The 21,061-nt window shown below is 39.9% G+C and overlaps 1 long non-coding RNA gene across 1 annotated transcript in view; it reads right to left on the bottom strand.

Moving 5' to 3' along the window:
* Window positions 1-8,127: 8,127 nt before the first annotated feature.
* Window positions 8,128-21,061, bottom strand: part of LOC146767069 (uncharacterized) — a 30,275-nt gene continuing 17,341 nt past the window's right edge. Inside the window, exons 3-4 of the long non-coding RNA XR_014956168.1 lie at window positions 20,730-20,902; window positions 8,128-20,129 (exon numbers count right to left, since the gene is read on the bottom strand). This is a non-coding gene — a long non-coding RNA (uncharacterized LOC146767069). The remainder of the gene's footprint in view (window positions 20,130-20,729; window positions 20,903-21,061) is intronic.

Here is a 21,061-nt window from a genome sequence, read left to right as displayed (position 1 = left end):
GGGAGAACTTCAGATACTTTGGGCAAGAGTTTGGAAAGAGATCCTAAAGTCCTGCTTTGGATGCTTTTTTACTCTATGGAATCAGTGCTGAGCTTCCTGCAGCTCCTTCTGATTGCAAACAGGGAAAATATCAAAGAAGTCATCAAAACTTCCATGAATTGCAGAACTCTGCTCTTTGTGTCCTACTTCCAAACCAGCAAGATTAAAGCTACCATACTGAGGAAGGTGCAGTGATGGGAAATGCTGGAAATCATGCCTGTATTATAGAATGCAGAACCACGTGCCTTGTCATGCTCCCCTTGGGGCTTCATTGGCACCAGAGCAAAAAACCCAAAAAACCCCAAAATCCACCCCAAAAGCCCCCCAGACTAACAAAAAAGTATTTGTGAGAGAGAGCAGAATCTAAATTCCCTTCATAATACATTTCTGCAAGGGTGTTTTCCATTATGCATCTAGAAAATTCAGCAATGCCTCACCTGCAGTTTTCCATTGCATAATTCCTGGGGGATTGCTCTCTCATGCCACCAAGGTCATGAAGGAAACATAAGCACTTGAAATGAAGGAACAAAAAAGGCAATTCCCTCTCCTGGTATCTGCTGCATCTCCACGAGGTCTCTCTGCAGACGCAGCCACCACACACAGGCAGGGGAGGAGAGGGATGGGGGTGCTGAGGTGGGGATGAAGCCGTGGGGATGAAGTGCTGGGGGTGGTGAGATGGGGGGTGGTGAGATGGGAGGTGATGAGATGGGGGGTGGAGTGCTGGGGGTGGTGAGATGGGGGTGATGAGATGGGGGGTGATGAGATGGGGGGTGAAGTGCTGGGGGGTGGTGAGATGGGGGGTGATGAGATGGGGGCTGATGAGATGGGTGGCTTCACTGCTACACCAGATTTGATGGAGAAAAATTAAGGAAGAGACCAGGAGCACACAGATGTGCTGTGTCCTCTGACACACCACCCCAGCTCCAGAGGCCAGCCACAATTGCAGCTCTGGGCATTTGCTCGAAAAGAAATGCACACAGAGGTGACTGATAAAGTTTTTTCTACCTTTTCCTTCATTGGGTTAATTTTCTATATAGACAGGGTGAAAATAGGAGTGTCCAAGATTTTTTAGTTCCTTTGAATAGCCCCAGGGTTTCTGTTCCTTTATTTAGTACTTCCTCCCATCAATGGTTTTTTAGTGTAGGACACTAAGCTGCTTTTTGGATGAGACAGGCTAACTTGATCATTATCTTGAAGGATGCTTTACTTTTTCTTCCATTCAAAATGTCTAAAAATTAGCACTGCAGGCATTGTGTTCACACTCTTCATGTCTGTTTGCCTGTGAATGTGGACTCACATTTAGCTGTGAGAAAATTAGTCATTTTCTGTATCATAATTTTGAAAAATATAGAAAATAGTGTGAAAAGAGACCTCAGGATAATTATCTCACCTAACCATCTTCAGGAAGCAAGAATCAATTCTATGTAACGTGTTTTTTATAATTATCAACACAAGCACTTTAATATCTGTAATGATGGTGATTTCCAGCCCTCCCAGGGAACTGATTTCCATCTTTCCCAATAAAACAAGGTCTCTTGGCTTCTCACCCATGGCTATTGAAATATATTTTAAACCCATGTGTCCTTGCAGACTTGACCATTTCCATAGAAAAAAATCTCAATCCCTTCCTTCTTCCCCACTTGGCTAAGGACATGCTTTGCTCTTCCCTGCCAGGCACTGAACTGCTCTCACACCAAAAGGACTCCAGTTGAATTAAACCCCAGGATACCCTATGCCTGTTGACTCACTGGGATGGACAGCTACTCAATTTAAAATGTGAGCTATTTTATCTATATGTGTAATATTTATACTTTGAATTTACTCACTTTAATAAAAGACTTGGGGCTTCAGGATGAAGCTGGCATCTAAGCAGTACATACACTTTAGTCTTGCCTGATTAAATTTTCCAATTAATTTCAGTTTATCACATACCTTGAAAAAATACACTGAAACATGTAAATCAGAGAAGCTATCTCTACTGCTTTTCTTTAAACATTACTGTATTTAAAGAAAAACTGGAGTCTTTCTCCTCAGTTGAATCAGAAAATCAGATCTCTATACACTGAAAGAAGCAAAAAATATCTGTCCTGGATTCAAATATTCCCAAATGATGTTTAATCCCAGGCCTCAAACACAGCTGCTTTCTGTGATAGAGAATGTTCTTTAGTGTATATAAGCTTTTCTGAGCGTGGAGGGAAAGGCTCAGAGTTTAATGCTCTTATTTTCATGTTCATATTTTGATACAGAAAGCTGATCAGATAGAGGTGAAAGGTTATTTGATGCTTTCTTAACCCGATCAATATTACAGGGCTTCTTATCTCTAAGTAGAGTCACTGGTCTGGAAAAAGATCTTAAGGTGCAAGGCTCATCCTAGCTGCACAACTAAAGAGAAAGGCATCCCAAATGCTGCCAGCACTGAATGTAAATGTTTAAGGTCTGAAACGGGTTTTGGTTCAGCAAACTCCAGTTTCCTTAGTCCCCAGCAAGAGTGGGCACCCAGAGCTTCACAGAAAGAGGAAAAAAAAAAAAACCAGCAGAAAAGAATGCCAAACAAAAAACCTGCAAAAAAGTAATTGAACAAGCACTTTTCCTGCTTCACTGAATTCCTATCCCATGAAGCATTAACCATTTATAATGTATACAGCCTTCTCCCTGAAGGCTACTGGAGCCTTTTGAAAGCATTTTATGCAAGACTCGGATGTAACAGTGCTGAATTTCATGTTTACAAAGCCTGACAACAATTTACTTCAGATTTCACAATAAACTCTATGTGTATGAGTATGAGGAATTCGAGGTATGCATTTCCCCATGTTGCCTTCTAATGGCTTTTTCTTACAGAGCAGGTGAGGCACTTTATTCATACCTATATTGAAAAGGTCTCATCTCAAACCCTGGACTTTCACACTAGGCAAGGCATTGCTCTCCAGGCTCTTTATTTGAATATGTTATTCTAGGTGTTATCTCTTGGCTTTTGTAAGGGAAAAAAAAAAAAATAAAAAGCAACTGATGGAGCCAGGACATCGAGCTGTAAAAATATCCCAGAGAAGAATAAAAAGCAGACATGCAGATATATCTCTATTATCCTTTTCCATCAAATTTTGTGTGTTTCTTATGCACAGCATAACAGTGTGCATTCTGGTTTGGATTTGACTGATGTGGTTCATATCAACACTGCTGCAGCAAAATGCTGCAAATGGTGAGTTGGGACCACCCTTCTCAGGACCCTTCAGGCAGCTGCATGGATACATGAAACTGCAATTCCCGAATGCAAGGAGTGGAAGCAGGGAAATCTGGCATGTGATGGGCATCTCAGCCCCTCTGAAGATCTGGAGTGAAGAATGGTCAAATTGACCTAGAGCAGCAAACACTACCCAAGGTAACTTGTATTATTCATGTTCTTTTCTTCCAAGGATAACAGCACATTTAACAATTCAATTTAAAAGCACATTTTTGGAAACTTACTCAGCCACTTCTGAGTAATGGATCTATATTAGAGCCCTTTGGGGCCTTATGGGAAGAGCTGTTTTCTGGTAAATTTCCTGCCTTTAAAGAAGGTCAAAGGAAGATTTGTAGAAAACAACATGAGAAAGAAAGTAAATGAACCCACTCAAAACACACAGATCCATAGATTCACTGAGAGAAGCATGGAAACATTTTCCTGGTCCCAAGTATGCCTCACTAGACAATGTGGAGTTTGCTCTCCACCAGTCTGCAGGTGAGCAAATGCCTCTGAACTGGGCCACATGGATTTTAGTTCTAGCTGTAATCCAAGGGGATAAGAATAAGTAGCTACAGGGCCTAATTATGGTACTTGAACACAAGAACCTTAATTGAAATAAATCAATGTCAGCAATGATGGTAGGAAGAAAGAACTGATGGAAGAGATTTAAAATGGAAAAGAGGAGACTGAATTACCCTTTTGCAGTTTCCAGAGAGTCTGTGACTGGTTCAGAGCAGAATGTTTTTTCACAGGGGAAAAACCCAAAACAAAGCAAAGCAAAACAAAACAAAGCAAAAACTCATCCCAAAGCTGCCACCACCACATGCAAATGCTCTGCTTTATGTCACTCAGAATTATTGCCATGAGCATTTTGCAGATTTGAAATTGGAATGGGTTGCAGTTTTTATGACTATTTGGCTCAAAAATTCAAGGAGATATCTAAAACCCAAGAGAACTGGAATATAGAAGACAAAGACTAATTAAAGAATTGGGCTGTGTTGCAGCTCTGTTGTCCCTAAACCATGTGAATTCTGGACAGATGGCCAATTGATGTTTTCTGTGTCTTTAATGTTCCAGGAATTAGAAATATCTCAAAAAAACCTCTCTTCAATGGTTTCGTTTTTGGGTCTTTTTTGGGCTTTTTTTATCTGTAATGAACCTAGTAGATCTCATAAAAGTATTTATAGACTCATCTATCTCTCATCAAAAATGAAAAGTAGTGATAAGAACTGCATAGCCTAAATTTCTTCCCAACCTCTGAAAAATTTTGGTGAAAAGGTTCTGATACAGATCATAGGATGATAGAATATTTTCTCAGGTTTCTTGAGTTTTTCTCAAGTTTGTTTTTGCTGCATCAAATGAGGCACAGTTTAGTTTCCATAACTTTTGTTTGCCAGCTTTGTCCCTCACCACACAGGCAGTCTCTTGGATGTGTAAATCTACAGGGTTTTGCAATGGCTTCACGTGGACAGCAGTGGCACAAATTCAATAGTCACCATCATCTGTTGTTGCCATGGGAGGGTCAGAGCTGAGACCAGAGCGACTCAGGTAGCAGAAGCAATCATCAGCTATTAATCCTCCCACCCAGGTAATTCATTTATACTTCACAAGTGGAAATGACCAAATAAAATTAGGAAAGATTAGCTGGCAACTCAGAATCTGTCTTTCCTGCTTAGACTCCACTGAATCCCAGCCCATGGTTTGCCTTGTTTTATTTCTTGTTCTACTTGTTTTCCCTCCCTTCGTGTCTGTCTCTCTCTGAAGCAGCACTGCACTTACTGACTCTGACAGATGTTTTTGTTGTCATGTATCCTCCTCGCTTATTGACACATGGCTAGACAGCTATTAGAAATTAATTAGAGGATTAATTGCACCAAAGTCTGCTCCTGCACACAGCATGAAAGGCTATTGCCAGAGCTGGGTTTCAGGTTTCATCCCAATTCTGGATGAGCCCTGTGAAGCACAGCACGGCTCTGTCTGGCAGGGGTGGCAGTGAGGGCTGAGCTCAGGACATGGATGAACTTCCCCACCAGCCTCCTCAGGCTGGGCTTCACCTTCCAATTATCCTTAATGGGACTGAAGTGCAGGCTGTGACCAGGGCAGCTGCCCAGCCTTGCCTCCTTGTTCATTTTGTGCTTGCATTTTGCATTATTTTTACATTATACATTGTTCAAACCCTAAAGGAGGAGCTAGAATCACCTGACATGCAGGAGGTCCATTCAGGAAGCAAATCCAGAACTCATCACTACTGGTTTGGAAAGTTAAAAAACCCGCTCTGGGAAATAAAAAAACTGAACTTTATTCCTCTTTTCTCACCTTCCTCTACAACACTAAATGCTCTTTTAGTGCAAGAAGAATGTTTATCCCTAAACTCTCATCAGCTGGCATATATTTTTTAGAAAAACATGAGTTATCAATAGCAGCTAGATTAAGGTTTTATTCTGCATGACCCAAATTTGGCCATGAATGCTTTTCCCATACATATCTGCATACTATTTCTGCACAAAAATATCTCAGTTATCTCTCAGTTTTAATACCACTTCTTGGAAATACAGAGGTCAACAATTAATAAGCTCATTAAAACTTACAAGCTGCTTTGATTAATATTCCTTGTCTAGTTCCTTGAGAAATGTTCTGTATCTCCCAGGCTAATGAAGACAAGGCAGAGTTATTTAGGTGTTTGTTAACAAAGCTGATTTGCATATAATTAACTGAAAAGAGCTCTGTCTTTACAAGGGAAACTCTGCCAGTCTCTTTTGCTAGGGTATTTTATGTAAACAGACTAAGTCCATGCCAAATTAACAAAGCAAGTTATGTTCTTAAAAAACTAAATTAACTCAAAGGGATACAATTTTGGGGGCTGTAACTGATAAAAAGTAAAGCACATATTAGAAAACAAACTGCCTTCTTTCAAATGCTGTTTATTCTGTCATGTGGGATTTTTCTTGTATGCTCTCATTCTTTATTAGTTAGATTGGTTTTTAGACATTTAAATGAACAAAGACTCTCATATTGGATTGCTCTTTCCTATGACCTACTTATGAAAAAAATTAGTACCATTTCAGCAAAACCATGCTTTTGCACAGATGTCTTCCATAAGATTGCTTATTCTACACCTGTCATATACCCTGAAGCTCTGAATGTGAAATATTTCACAAAATAACTAGCACTTGCAGCCTGCAGGGTGGCCAGGCCTTCATTTAAAATATATTTCAAGTCAGACAAAAAGAAAAACACGGGCTTTTAGTCATTCACTTCCCATTTTGTCATCATGATTTCTTCACTGAAAGGATTGTCAGGTGTTGGGAGAGGCTGCCTAGGGACAAAGTTGGGTCACCACACCCAGAGGTCCTTGTAGGTGATGCAGATGTGCGACTTAGGGATGGGTTTGTAGATAAACTTAGCACTGCTGGGTTGGGGGTTGGGCTCAATGATCTTGGAGATCTTTTCCAACCTAAACAATTCTGTGATTCAGAGCAACACTTGAGGGAGCAAATTCACCCTAAATTAACAGCTGGCTATCCAGTGAGATCTTAAGAATCAGGATCATGAGAGGCTGCACAAAAACAAAATGCAGTTGAAGGTACATTAATCTGTAAATCAAATAATAGAGAGGGAGTCAAAAGTTCCTATATCATGGCCTGACCATGCTACAGGATCCTGAATGACCTTTTTTTGTGTCACTTTTCTAAGGTTAATAGGAAATAAATTTTTAAAAAATTAAAAACTATAACCCTATTGAAACTTTTTTACATCAGATTATATAAAAACTGTCTGATCTCACTGATTACATTCAACTTCCAAACTGCCTTTTCTACAAGTACTCAGATTAATACAATTACTCTACTATTTTTTCACTGTCCTGCTTTATACCCATTTCTCCTATTTATTTATGTACAAAATATTTTATAAAAGAAAACAAAAGACATCACATCAGAAGCCAATTCCTGAAGGAGACAATAAGTTTCAGGAAACTTTCCTAAAGAACTTTGTATACACCAAGGAAAACTCATGGAACAGAACAAGATATTTAGGTCCTTAAATAAAACTCACTTAAAGCAGAAACAGAAACTGGTGAGCAACAGAGCTTCCAGATTTCCAAACTTTTCTCTGCTTTTGTTGCTACCACAGCAGCAAGAAGAAGAAAAACAACATATTAAAGAAAAGCTTGTGGACACACTGGCACTTCCAGTGATGGACTTGTTATGTGAGATGGACAGAATCTGCCCTCTGTGGGGAAAAAATAAAAAGCAAACAAGCAAGCAAACAGCAGCCCCAAATAATAAGTAATAAAAAACCCCCAAAATGTCCAAACAGTCCATCCAAGATCAGCTCTGAAGTGAAAAAACCAATCCACAAAGAGATCATAGTGGAGCTGGAAGGGACCAAATGGGAGCAAAGTGGAAACAAAGCAAAGTTTGATGAGTCTGAGGGTCTTCCACTCTGCTGTTCTCATCCATTTCAGAGTTTTCTCAGCTGTCTCCATAGTTGAGAAACTCAACAGAGCCCTTTGCTGCTGCTGACAGCTTGATGGTGCATGACTGAGAACTGACCTATTTGAAAAGCAAGAAGAGACCAGCAAACTGCAAAAAAAGCAACAGCTGGGGAAGCTGTCATGGTCTCTCTGCCACTGGACAAAATCATAGCCAATGACCCAATGCAGATAACAGAAAAAGGCAAACTCTCCAACAGTGTCCACTTATACCCATGTGAAAAGTCTCCACATCAAATTAAATCATTACAAGTAAAAAATAAATTAAAAATAGTAGCATTGGTTTTGATTTTTGAATGCCACAGGGAAGTCCAAAGCTTCCTGTACAGAAGCTAATAGATCTGCTTTGAAACAAGGTATCCTATAGAACATTATTATTATTATTATTATTGCTTTATTTTAAATGTGTAACAGCTGAAACACTGTTACTCAGGATCATTTTAAGTCGTTGTGTGAAAAGTACCCTGCTGACTTGTCCTACTGAGTACAAAAGCCAGCGGTGTAAAATGGACAGATCTGTATAAGAATCAGTCTTTAATTGCAGAATAATTGCCAGCCAGACCGTGGATCATTCAATGGTGTTAAGCATAAAACTAGTGGAAAGAACATGAGAGACTAGAGAATGATATTAAAAGGTAATTCACCATTTTCTCCTGACCTAGATTGTTCTTGTTTTCCCTCCTACAACATTTGTAAAACTTTATCACCTCATAAATATTGCTACAAAAAGAGAAAAAAAAGGAAAAAAAAAGAGATAGCACTAAAGAAAGTATTTCTCCCACTGCTACGGGATAATTCTAGTCACACTCAGACAAATGGACATATATGAGTTTTGTGACAACCCTTATTTTGCTGCTTCATTATTAATAGTAGGATACTTACTCTAATCACAGTTGCTACTCTCTAGACAGAGTCTACAAAATACAATAAATATGAATCAAGACATTTGCAAAAATTTACTACTGGAGAAGGATGAATATTCTGGGAGAAAAACTGTCTGGCACTGTAATGCATAGACCACGTGAGACTGATCCCAGCCTCAGCATCTCAAATCTGAGAGAGCAAGACTGCTGTCACCAAGCTTTTTCTAGGTAGAACTGTGATAAACACCCAGTCTCTAGGATTTTCCAGATGCATAGTTTATTTAGAAGTTAACTTTAATATGGCAAAGTTTGTGCCACCTGGGAAAACTGCAGCAGTTAATTCAATGTTGTAAGGACAGAGCTGTGGAAAGGGGCTCAGATGGAAAAGGATGAGGTCCCAAGAACCCCTCTAACCACCTGATTTGCATCGACCTGGAACTTTGATGCAGTGTTTACTGCTGTGGGTAGGCAGTCCACAGTAAATCTAATTAGATTGAGGAACAAAAGGACCCTGGATGTGCAGAACCATGAATGGAGCCTGCCTTTTAGGCCATTCACTTGGAATGATTGTGTGTTCCCAAGGCTTTCAGAGACTTTCTCTTTGGAAACGAGAGTGAAAAAGGGACTTTTCTTCCTACTGCAAGGTGAAGGAGTTAGATAATGCACCTCATTAATTACAGGGAAATCATCACCACTGCACATGAAGCCAAAGAAGAGGCCAGACTGACTTTTTAAAAAAAAATTATTGTTCAGCCACAGTGACAGAAAAATAAGTAATAAATCAGAATCAGAGTGCACTTGATGGTTTTATTTTGCAACTCATCTTGCTATTGTGACAGCCTGACACTAATTAGCACTCAATGCACAGGGGATGGATTGCTGTGGCCAATGGATCTCATTAACTGCTGTGAAATTTTCATGCCAAGACCAAGCACACCAAAGAACAGAGACCCCAGCAAATCAGCTGTCAGCAGCTGTGAGCATCACCACAGAGCCTTGGGTGCATGGATCAAAGGGCACAAAGGAGGTCCACATAGCCAGCTGCCTAGATTTTCATGGATTTATTATCTCATGAAGGCAGAGAACATGCCAAAGAGAAAATCCCAGTGTCCACAGTCTCTCACCACTCTTTGAGTTGAGCCGGCCCATTGAGAGGGAAACTGAGGGCACCTCAAAGCCTGTGGCACTGTTCTTTCCTGTGTCTGTGTATTTGCAGATGTGCCTTTCCAGGGGTGACCCAGTTTGTGATCACTTTGGGGACAGGGATGGAAAGACACATTGTGGGCTCCCTGCTTTGACCAGCTGCCTGTTTGCATTAAGCTTATAAGAAATTGATTCTTTGAGACTTGTCAAGCATGTTTGCAAGTGCCCAGCAGCTCCATTAATAAAAGAGGAAGGGTCAAGAGAGAGATCAAAGCAATGATAGCCACAAGCACTGAGTGACTGCCTGATCCTCCTGTAGGAAATGGGGTTCCCAGCCTGCTCTCTCCTGAGCTGTGCCCATCCTGTGTCCCCGTGTGCCTTCCTCCCACAGGCACTGTCAGAATCAGCCTGGGCACTCCACTGAAGGCAGGACTCCACTGCATGAGAAAAACCCTAAAAGTCAAAAGTATCACTGCAATAGCAGAGACTCCTTTGACCTTTTTTGGTCAAATGAGACACAGCAGTCTCAAAGTTTCCCCCAGCAGCCTGGGTTTTACCTAAACCAAAGCAGCAGAAGAGCAAAGAGTTTAGGCTCCCAGTGGTCTCAGTGGTGGGGTGTGACAGGATCCATGTCTGAGTTAGCTGGGAACCCACAGGGATGGGCTTTTCTCACCTCAAATCCCTGTCCCTTGGAGGCAGGCACAGTGAAAGGTGTCTTAGAGCCATTTAGGTGACAACTGCTGCAGTGGCAGAGGTTCCTAGCCCGGGGACTACATCCTTGACACAACAGCATCTCCCTTATCTTACAGCTCTTCTAACAAGTGTGAGACAAGCTCTGCTTAAAAACATGGTTTAGGGAGAAGATCATGTAGAGGCTGGCAGGTTCTCTGGATTATGGCAGCTCGCAGGAGGTAAAACAATTAAATAATAAACCACCAAGACTATGAGTGGATCCATTTTCTTAACACCCCTTCAAGGAATAAAGGACTTATTAGTCTAAATGTTTGTGCTGAGTGCAAAATTACTCCTTGCTTTTTTTAAAAGGTGACTTTCAAACTGAAAATTGAAATAAACTTTCTTCTTAAAAGAGGATCATTTTGTGTAAAAAGTCTGCATGCTAAAAGGTTGCTTTTAACTAAGTTTTTTGGGGTGTTTTTTCTGTTTGTAATTTCAAAAAGTAATAACAGATCAGAATTGGACATCCAAGTATCCTTAGTGATCTAATGACTCTTTGATTTCCTTTTTCCCAAAGATGTGAGTCAAAATACAGTATTTAGACCCAAGGCAGTAAGAAAAGGTCACTAGTACTTTTTTTTTCTTTTTTTTTGCTATGAAACCCAGGTATGGTTATTCATATTCCCTTCCAGAGATTGCTTGGGTTGTTTTAACCAAGAAACAAGAGAAATGTCATCTTATGTTTATGATACAGCAGTCAAGAAGGTAGAGGTCTGCAATCCACCCACAACCTTCCAGGCTCAGCTGAATACATCACCAAGCAGAAGCCAGTTTCTGGAGCACAGAACTGGAATATCTTGACCATGCTGTTTCTGGTCAGGCCTATGTACGTAGCTTATTTATTTATGGCATTTTTAATAGATGGAACATCAATATTTGATGTCATCCTATGAATTATTAAAAATCAAGAAAATCAAGAACATGAAATACAAACATCTACTTTTAAGTGACGATGGGGTTGTGATATCCATAAATAAATAATCTGGTGGCCAGTTCCAGCTTTCTGAGATTGAGTTAAATGAACAGGCACTTCATGGATTTACAGCATGTTTACAGCCATGTGTGTGCAAGCAGAATCTGACCAAAGTTGAGTCTAATGAAGTTATCCCAGAGCAGCGTGTGAATTTTTAGCTCCTTAGAAAATGTATTATTTAAATAAATATATATAAAATCTTTGGTTAGAAAGGGACAAGCAAATTAAATTTAGAATAGAAGTAGCTCTACTTTTGCTTTTTGGCTTCTTTATGATAAACAACAAAGGCCTAGTTTTACCTCAAAGAAATTTGCTCTAAAAATAACCAAATAAAAAAAGCTTTTAAAATGTGTGAAACAATATACCTGAAAATAATTTTCTGCAGCTGAAGGGTTTTTCACACCTTGTGCTCTCATAATTTAATTGTGAGGTAATATTCATTAGACTTGCTGTTGTTGCTGTGTTTGTTAAACAAAAAGTGTTAGTAAACCATAGGAAACACTTTTTCCTTTGCAGCAGTGAACTGAAATAAAGGCCACAACAGTAAGTGTCTTTCTTGTATATGATAAGACTTTATTTCCTAGAATGACAAAAGAAAAATATGGGGTAACTCTAATAGCATAGTTTCACAGATGTGTCCTGATTCACAGAGAAATAAAGTAATTAAGTTTGGTAGAGCAACAACTGAATATACTTCTCATGCATCATCTGGCAACAAGAAAATTCCTTTGTTCCATCACAGTTTGAAGGACATGAAATTCTGCAAAATCCCACCTTCCTTTCTCTGTGTGTAATGGGACACCAAGGAGGTAAAAGTATGAGAACACAGAGACAGGTGACAGAGAACTAGGTTTTAAGGCCATTGAAGTTAAAGCTTCTAAGATACTTATATCAAAACCTACCAAAGTACTGGTGACAACTCAACATGGACTCCTGCCACCTCTAATGGAAGATACCATGAGCCAAAATTCAGATTTTGCCTGATGTGTTTTGAATTAGGACAATCATATTAACAAATCAAGGGTGCATTTTCTGAATCTCAAATTAACTTTTTCCAAATATGTTTGTGTGTGTTTGTGTATGTTTGTAGTTTAGGAAACAAAACCAGTGTATTAGCACAAGTAGGTACATGCACATGTGCAGACAGTGAATTTAATGAGTGTCATTTTTGTGTTTCTCAGCACTAAGCAGATGCCATTTCATTCTTGCCTTGTTGTGCTTTATTACTGCTTTGAGAATATATTTCTGAACACCACCTTTGACATCTCTGACTTTTCCAGAGACTGTAAATTGTTCATGAACTGCAGTGAATTTACCTGATTCCCTCCCATTTTGTGTGCATATATGCCAGTAGGACATTGTAGTTGTGCTGATTTTATTGCAATAGTTTTATGTGCAGATCTCAAACACCATTATAAGGCTGTATGGATTGTTATCTCTCAGCAGATGATACAGGGATGTGGATAAGTTAAGAGAAATGACCAAGAACTGACAGTGAATTAATGGGTCAACCCATCACTGCTAAAATCTTCCCAACAGATCAGTGAGCATCAGTTTCACGACAAAGTGCAAACTTTCTTTTGCCTTCATAACTGAAATATCAGTCCTTAAATGAAAGGACATGGAACTTGCTTGTCTAGCAGCATCTCTTTCATCTCCTCTAGAGCTTGTACATCCCCAAGAGATAGACAGCTACAGTACCATTATTCACATGCAGCATCACACTCGGAGAGGGATGGGGTCCTCACATGACAGATCCAGCATGTAACCTGACATGAAGATGTCCCTTGACACTCAGATTTCTATTAAAGTCATGAAGCCACTGAAGAATCCTGTTGGCAATATTGCAGGAGTGACAGAAATTAGCCAGAATCCATCTGACAAAGGGCTATCTTAAAGAACTGAAATTTTAATTAAAAGCTGCAGCCTGTCACAGGTTTGTACAGTAGTCTCCTATCTGGTTCCTCTCTGTGGTGGTAGCAAGTTACAGCTAGCCCTTCCCTCCATTTTAATTAAATGTTGTTAACCTCACATAATTAACACTCCTTAATTTTTGGGTTTTGTTTTATTTTTTAAAACAGTCATTAAAGAAACAGAACTCAAGTTCTATTTAGTATTTGCCAGATTTGCTGGTGGCTGAGTATAATAGATGTCTCATCACTAGATGTCTCAGGGTTAGCCTGATTAATTAATTTATCTCCTCTGGAAAATTATCCTCCATGCTGAAAAAAGATCAAATCATAGCAGAAAGGTTCTTTGCTTGCCAGGCACAAGTGTGCTGTCAGTGTGTCAAATGCAGCTGGGGGTGGTTCCATCTGAGCCATGGAGGTGTCTGGACCAGTGGCCTGTTCTGGAGATATTGGCTCCCTGGCACTGCTGAATTTCACAGCTTCACTGACTACAATATTGGGCACCTAAAGGTCTGCAGAAGATTTTTCCTCTCTGGTCACCCTCTCTCTTTCCCAGGGCATGTCCTGATAGGTGAGTTTAGCTCAAGCTTTAGCTGAACCTGATATCTCCACTAAAAGACCTTTTACTTTCAAGGGGAACATTTCCTCATGTTAATGTTTGGAACAGATACAGCTCATTATTTACAAAACAAAAGAGGTTGTGTCGGGTAAATTCAGTGCAGTATTTTGGGACAGACCATAAGGCTAGAAGAAGGAAAGGATCCATGCAGACTGCTCTCGAGACTCTCACCCTGGCCAGAAACCTGGAGAAGAGCAAAAGAGCAAGTATACAGAGTACTTTCCCAAAATAATCTCTAGTCTCAAAACAACTTGAAGGCTGCAGCTTTTTTGAGCCAGACACAATCTGTATGTATTTAATAACAATCAGTGTATATATTTTTCACTAATTTGCCCAGCACAGCATGGAGCTGTGCAGTCCTTTGTCTTCTATAGTGTCCTTCCACCAGGAATGCAGGAACACCTCCCAAAGCCTCATTACCCTTAAAGATGCTGGGCAGACAAAAGGGATGTGAGCAATGTTTTCACTCTTTTTTGCTATTCTGTGAAACTAAGACTTTAGTGCCTCAAACTCAAATATTGTCCCATTTTGGTACTGCTGAACTTCAAGCATCTATCTTGGAAGATGGATTAGGAAATGAAATTCAAGTCAAAAGGGAGAGAGGGGCAAAAACTGTTCCAGAATGTCATACAAGGAACTTAAACTTTAAAATTTAACCATCAGGAAGTGTAGCAAGTTTGATATTGGCTCAAGGAGGAGCCTTTCCTTCTAACAGGAGCTATATTGTATTGGTCCCTCTGTTTCAGGCTTTCACAAGCTCTTGCTTTCACAAAAACTAGGTCTACCCTAGTACCCTACCTGAGGCCATGGCCAGCAGCAGCTGTTTTGAGCTGTCTCATTTAATTTCCATGAGGACAGTCAGTCACCTCATCCAGCTAGACTGAGAAGCTGTTTATGAACCTCTCAGGGCTTGGCTCCCTGAAACCACTCCCAGGCTTCTCTTTAGGATGGTCGTGAAATTTGGCTTGTGAATGAGGTACTTTTCTAATGCAAACTTCTCCTTTAATTTCAATCTCATTTACTTAACGCTTCTCTGATGCTGCCTGGCATCCTGCCAAACACTCATTCCTTTGCCTGTTTGTCACACATCAGTGGGATTGATGTTGGTTTTGTTTTGCTTCATTCGTTTTTTCAAAGAGGTTAATTACAGGCTGATTCTAAGGTTATGTGCATACAGTCACTCATCCAGAAGAAGGCAAATTTATGTATCTATATCCTTAAAAATATCTATTGTTTTTTTCCCCCCTTCCTTTATTTCCAGATTTTTTCCTCTGTGGATTTGTGTAAATCAGTCTCCAGGGCCAGGAATACCATCTTTGGCTGGCTTGATTTGATTGATCTATTTTGAATCTCAGAACACCATCACAATAAAGCAGGATTTCCTGCAGTAAGTTAATAGGAAAATGGAAATCACTAATAATAAGAGAGAGGAGGTCTTAATTTTTGAAACAGCCCTTTACCTACATAAATTACCCTGGGCTGAATAATTCTTCCTGCCTAGTTAGCAAATCCAACTTGATTGCATTTACTGAGGTTGTAACTGGAGACAAGATTTAACCAGGCAAACCTACCCTGCATTTTCATATCTCCTGCTGTCACTGATCCTCTACACTTACAGCTCCTACATCCTTTTGAGAGTGCAGAAGGCTATGTGAATGCTCATAATTGTTATTACCCACTTTACATCCCTGTACCACATGCCTTTTACAGCATCTGTTCCCCCATTCAGCAAGTTACATAAGCATACGTTTAACATTAGCCTTCCTAAGTGCTTTATCTAAGCACAGATAGCTGTTGAAGCAGGCTGATACTTTTACCCAAAATATTTACTTTAGTGTAGACAGGGGTAAGACTGTCTCTGCTCAGCTACTTTAATGTTTCAGGTTGATATTTGGGGCTGGTAATCTACCTCAAACTGATTTTTTGAGAGAATATTTGATGAAAAAAAGACTATGAAAGAATGACTCTGCCTTCACAGGCTCATGCACTTATACACAATTGCTCACTCTTTCAATTTAAAAAATAAAATACAGTCATTCTGGTGACCATTTAAGTAGGAAATGTGGTGACCCTAATTTTTGAAACAGCCACTTGGATTTTTTGTACATTTACCCTATTTCCTGCCCAGAGGATGTGGGGATTGCCTTGTGATAGATGGAGGATGAGGGGGTTTTTAGGGCTAAACCAGTCCTCCTCTTGGAATGTTTTCCTCCTGAATAAAAAGCCTCCAAGATCAGGCCAGGGCCTCAGATGCAAATTCCAGGTAGGCAGGCTGCAATCAAAATGGGTAGCCTCATTTATTTTAAAAAATGAAATTGTGAGCCATTTCCCCATGCCTCAATTTCTTTTCAATAAACTCGAGGTTACAATATCTCTTACTCCAGAAATGTGACACGGAAAGAAGCACTTTATAATTTTAACTGGCTCCAAGACTAAATAAGAAGGTTGGTCTGAAAGGAGAGAAGTGATACATCTTTGTGCAACCTTCAACCAGTGATTCCTGACTTACAGGAATCCATTCCATCTTTACTTGTAGGGTTTATACACACACACAAATACATACACACACACACACTCTCAAAAAACACACAGAGCAAAATCTGCCTGAAGAAATAAACAACCTCCCTCATCAGGAAGCAAGAAAAAACAGTGTCCAATTAAGGTGAAGAGCCATTTTTCTCTTTATCCATGATCTGCTTAAATTTTAATCATTTCAGATGCTAGCTGTAACAAAGGTCTGCTTTCACCAAAGGTGTATGATTTTTGTTTTGACACATATCGCTGTCCCAGGGAGACAGTAGATGATGAATTTCTTGGCAGCAAGTTCATTAACTGGAGGCTGTGTATTATCAGCCTTCCACCAGCTCCTCTCTGCTCTGCTTCTCTGGGCTCCAGGTACCAAAATTGTTCCCTTTCACTGTGCTTTTTAAAAGCCTCTCATATTCAAATCCATTTGGTGATCACATGCAGTTTTGTATGGGATTGAGTGGGTCAGGCTTTCAGCAGACTAAAAATATCACAGGTCACATCATCTAGGAACTTAACAAATAAGAATAACAGGGAAAGTCAGTGGCAAACAATTTTAATAATTCACCTGTCCGTCACTGCTGCTCACAACTGGAGGAAGATCCTCTCTCCTCTTGATAGATAGGCAGGAGGAAAAGCCCTGTCTCAAATGATTAAAGGAAGCAGTATATAACAAGCTTTCCCCATGCTGAGAGTGCCAAGAAAGAGGCTGGTCAATGATATTTAAACACACATTATCCTTCCATCTTCCTGTCATTTTGTTCTGCAAGCTGTTCAGGTTTGTCTGTGCCCGTAAGGCGGCTGTGAAAGCAGCTGAGCAAACAAAGAGAAAAATTAGTCTGAGAATAGGATTTGGATTTCAAAATCTGTCCCTGGATCTTTTTTCCCCTTTTCCCTTCTTCTCCGCTCTCCTCCCCTTCCAACCCAATATCCCATTAATTTTTAAATACACCAACGCCCAAGTGGAGGAGAAGCAATGCAGCCAAGTGGAGAAAATGCTGCTGTATGAAAGGATACAGAGAATTTTAACATAGGGGAAACACAGGGGGGAAACATAGCCTCAAACTTTATAAGTTTCCTCTAAAGACTGTCTGAAGCAGTGGTGGGGTTTTTTTATGTCTGTCTGTATGCCCTCTCTGCTTTACCTCTTCCCCAGCAGAACCAGCCTGTTGAGCCCTTCTGGGTTTAGGCACAGAAAACTCCTAGCCACTGCCATTGCCCAGTGCTCTGGGACCACTGACTCCAGCTCTCTAGTGATGCAACACCTCTCAGATGTACAGCTGAGGCTCCCTTATGTTCTCATTAGTTGTTGTTTTCATCTCTGCAGAAAGGACACTCAGAAGAGTGGCTGCTGCAGCTCTGTATGATCCCTGTCCCCAAAGGGACCTGTCCCAGCCCTGCTCCCACCAGACTTGCTGAAGGAATTTTCTCTCTGAAGAGACGTGGCAGGGATGAATCTGGGACAGAAGACTTAACTAAACAGGACACACTTCAGGATTTATACCAGCCCAGAACAATGCCTAGTTTTTATTTGCAATGTGAGTAATCACAAAGGCACTTAAAACCAACATGTAGTATATTAGAAATGGCTAAACTTATTCTCTTTCCACTTGGACATAAACTGAAATCCACAAAAGGAAAAGAGTATATTTATTAAACTTTTCTCTAAATCAGATTTTCTTTTAAGCTTTAACATCAGGTTGGCTATAGAAGAGAGGGTGGAGCTGACCCACAGACAGACCTGGATGGAAAAGCAGTCCTGGTTGTTAATGTAAGAGATCTGGGTGACTCAGCACAGTGCTAATGAAGATTGGCTAATCTCCTAATTTCTGACCTTTATTATTCTTAAAGACCAGCCAAGGTCTTTAAAAGGCCAAGACTCTGCCTGTCCTCAGGATTAATTGATGCAGGCAGGAAAAATCAAAGTTGGCAAAGAATTTAGTAATCCTGGTAGGTTTTTTTATATTCTGACCCTTTGTAGATTTCAAAAGTGTTAATATCTGGGGGCTCATGGTATCTTTTCATATGCTTCAAATTCCAGGCATATGTGAATTAAGTCATATTTATTGCATTACTAGGAGAGACAGAGATGTGCTTTTCTTTGCAGATAAAAAGGCCTTTGTAAGAACAGAAATGATAATGGAATTTTTGAACCCCCAAAATATTATGCTATTGGAAAGCAACTTCATGTATATAAATCCATCCTTAATCAAAAAAGTGCTTATGACTCCCTTGATTTTCAGAGAAGTATGTACTTAGAAGCTGCTCTAAGGTGAAATGAAAGTGAATGAAGCAAAGTCAGAGCTTTCTTCTAAGATTTCTTTCAGGACCCCTTATTCTCTATGTTTGTGTGGAGGCTCTTGACATTTGTAACAGCTGCTAACCATATCAGCTGCAGTTTAGAAAAGATTAGTGATAAGATACCTTCATAATAGCAACCAGCAGCCCAAATTAGATCTGTGAGAACAAAATGATCTTTTGATTTCACAGTCACACTGAATGCATTGGTTTGGAAAAAATCAATTCTTTTGGAAGCAGATTCAAGATTCTGGACTTTGGGAAGTTACTTTGTTTAATGTGACTGCTCTGATCAGAAGAAAGGAAAATTTATTTGCCTGCCCTCAAAATAAGTCAAAGAAAAGAAGAAAAAAATTACCTGTGTGCCTTGGATTACAAGCAAAATGAGACTTCTACCACATCAAGTCAGGTTAAAGTCTATTTTAATTTATTAATAGCTAGGTTTATTTCTCTTTAAAATCAGTGATTAAGGGGTGTCTTATTAGTTGAGCTTTGTGTTCAAATACATTGTAGCCATTAAGCTGTCTCTTTATTTTACATTTCAAAGATTTAAATAAGATACACAAACACAATCTATGTTATTTACTTTAATGGAGTAGCTTAATTGCTCCCCAAGCTTTTCTGTACACATTATAAATAATTTCAAGACACAAAGTGAGAGCAAAAGGAGCAGGCACACAGATGACACCATAACCTTGCAGTGACTCACACTGCCACTCCCCCACATTGAGCACTTAGCAGCATGCATTAAATGCACAGTGCCTCAGACATAAAGATGTTTAAGTCCAGGGCAAGCTACAGATTTATTTTCAAGAAGAAGAAAAAGATAGTCAGCCCAATTACACAATTGAGACCAAAAAGCTGTAAAATGGAACACCTATTAGTCACGGGTTTATTGTTGTTACTCCCAACCCACGGATCTGGCAAGAAAGCCGTGGCACAAAATCGTTCCTGGATGCATCAGGAAAGAGGACACAGACCCCAACTAGGTCTGTGTGTACTGTGGTGGGAAATGCTGCTTGTTGCTCCTGCTGGTGGAAATAATTCTCTCCTGCTGGGGCTGAAGAGAGCACACACATGGGAGGCTTTCAAGGAGAATTTGTAGGGAGTGAACCTTGGCTGCAGTGGTGGACAGAAGCTGGAGGAGCTCAAGTGCTACTGCTCATTTTGGAGCCCAGAGGCCAAGCAGGAATGTCACTGGATTGAGTGGCAAGGAGATGCCCCTCTGAGGTCAGGCTTTTCATCCATCTGATGTCAATGCCTTTGGCCCCTACTTCTCATGAGCTCCCTCAGCCTCCCTGCACTTTGTTTCTGGAAGGAAATGACACACACAGGTCCACAAAGAGTTTAAAACTGATGATAAATGTTAGCTTTTCATAAATATTGGGCTTGATCTCATGGAACAAGCTCATTTACTCAAGGAGAATTAAGACTTTTTTTTTTCCTGCACAGTCTGAGTAGAGCTACTTAGAAAAGGAGAAGAAATATCCACAATCCAAACAACTTTCCTTAAAGGAATTATCTCCTGTTGCAAAATCAGCTAGATTTTTCTGGAACTGTATTTGGATAAGTATGAATATGTGTTTGAGTGTATGTTAGGGAGGAAAGTCTAACAATCTCAAGGCATCCTGCTTCAGTAGTTTTGACATTAAATAATTTGATTGCTCTATCAAAAAAGCATTCTGCTGAATTTAATTTTCATCATAACATTTTATTCTGTATGATTAAAAAGGAGAAGGGAGGATAGAGACAGGTCAGTGAAGCTTGTTTGAATATACAATGTGGTGTTTCTGATGCAGTTTTCAATTATATTTCATAAAAGATTTTTTTTTAAATCCATTTTTATCCACTAAGCATAGGAAAGCAGCACAGACAGAAACCTCAACATTGTTACACAAACAGTGAGCTCACCTGAGAGATGTGGAGCTTCATGACTTTTAACAATTTTTCTTGAGCTGGAATTTGACAGCCTGATTGACACTGAGCTTTGGTGGGACTCTGGGTGGATCTAGCTCTCTGGCTCTGCTGTGTTCACAGGGTCTCTTCAGTCCCTGCAGTGGCTGAAGGAGCTGTTCAGGAAGCCTCTGAGCCAAGAGAAAGATGTCTTTTAAATCAGGGATTATTAAGTCAGATCCTATTATCAGTGTTACTGTGATGAGAGTCAGAAAATGTAGATAGGGAGATGAAAAGACAGACCACTAGAACTACTTCAATATCTTTTTGCAATAACTGTAGCAAAGGAA

This window comes from Lonchura striata, chromosome 6 (assembly GCF_050655825.1).
Source record: "Lonchura striata isolate lonStrDom1 chromosome 6, ASM5065582v1, whole genome shotgun sequence".
Classification (NCBI taxonomy): Eukaryota; Metazoa; Chordata; class Aves; order Passeriformes; family Estrildidae; genus Lonchura; species Lonchura striata.
This window is presented reverse-complemented; position numbering and strand designations above follow the sequence as displayed.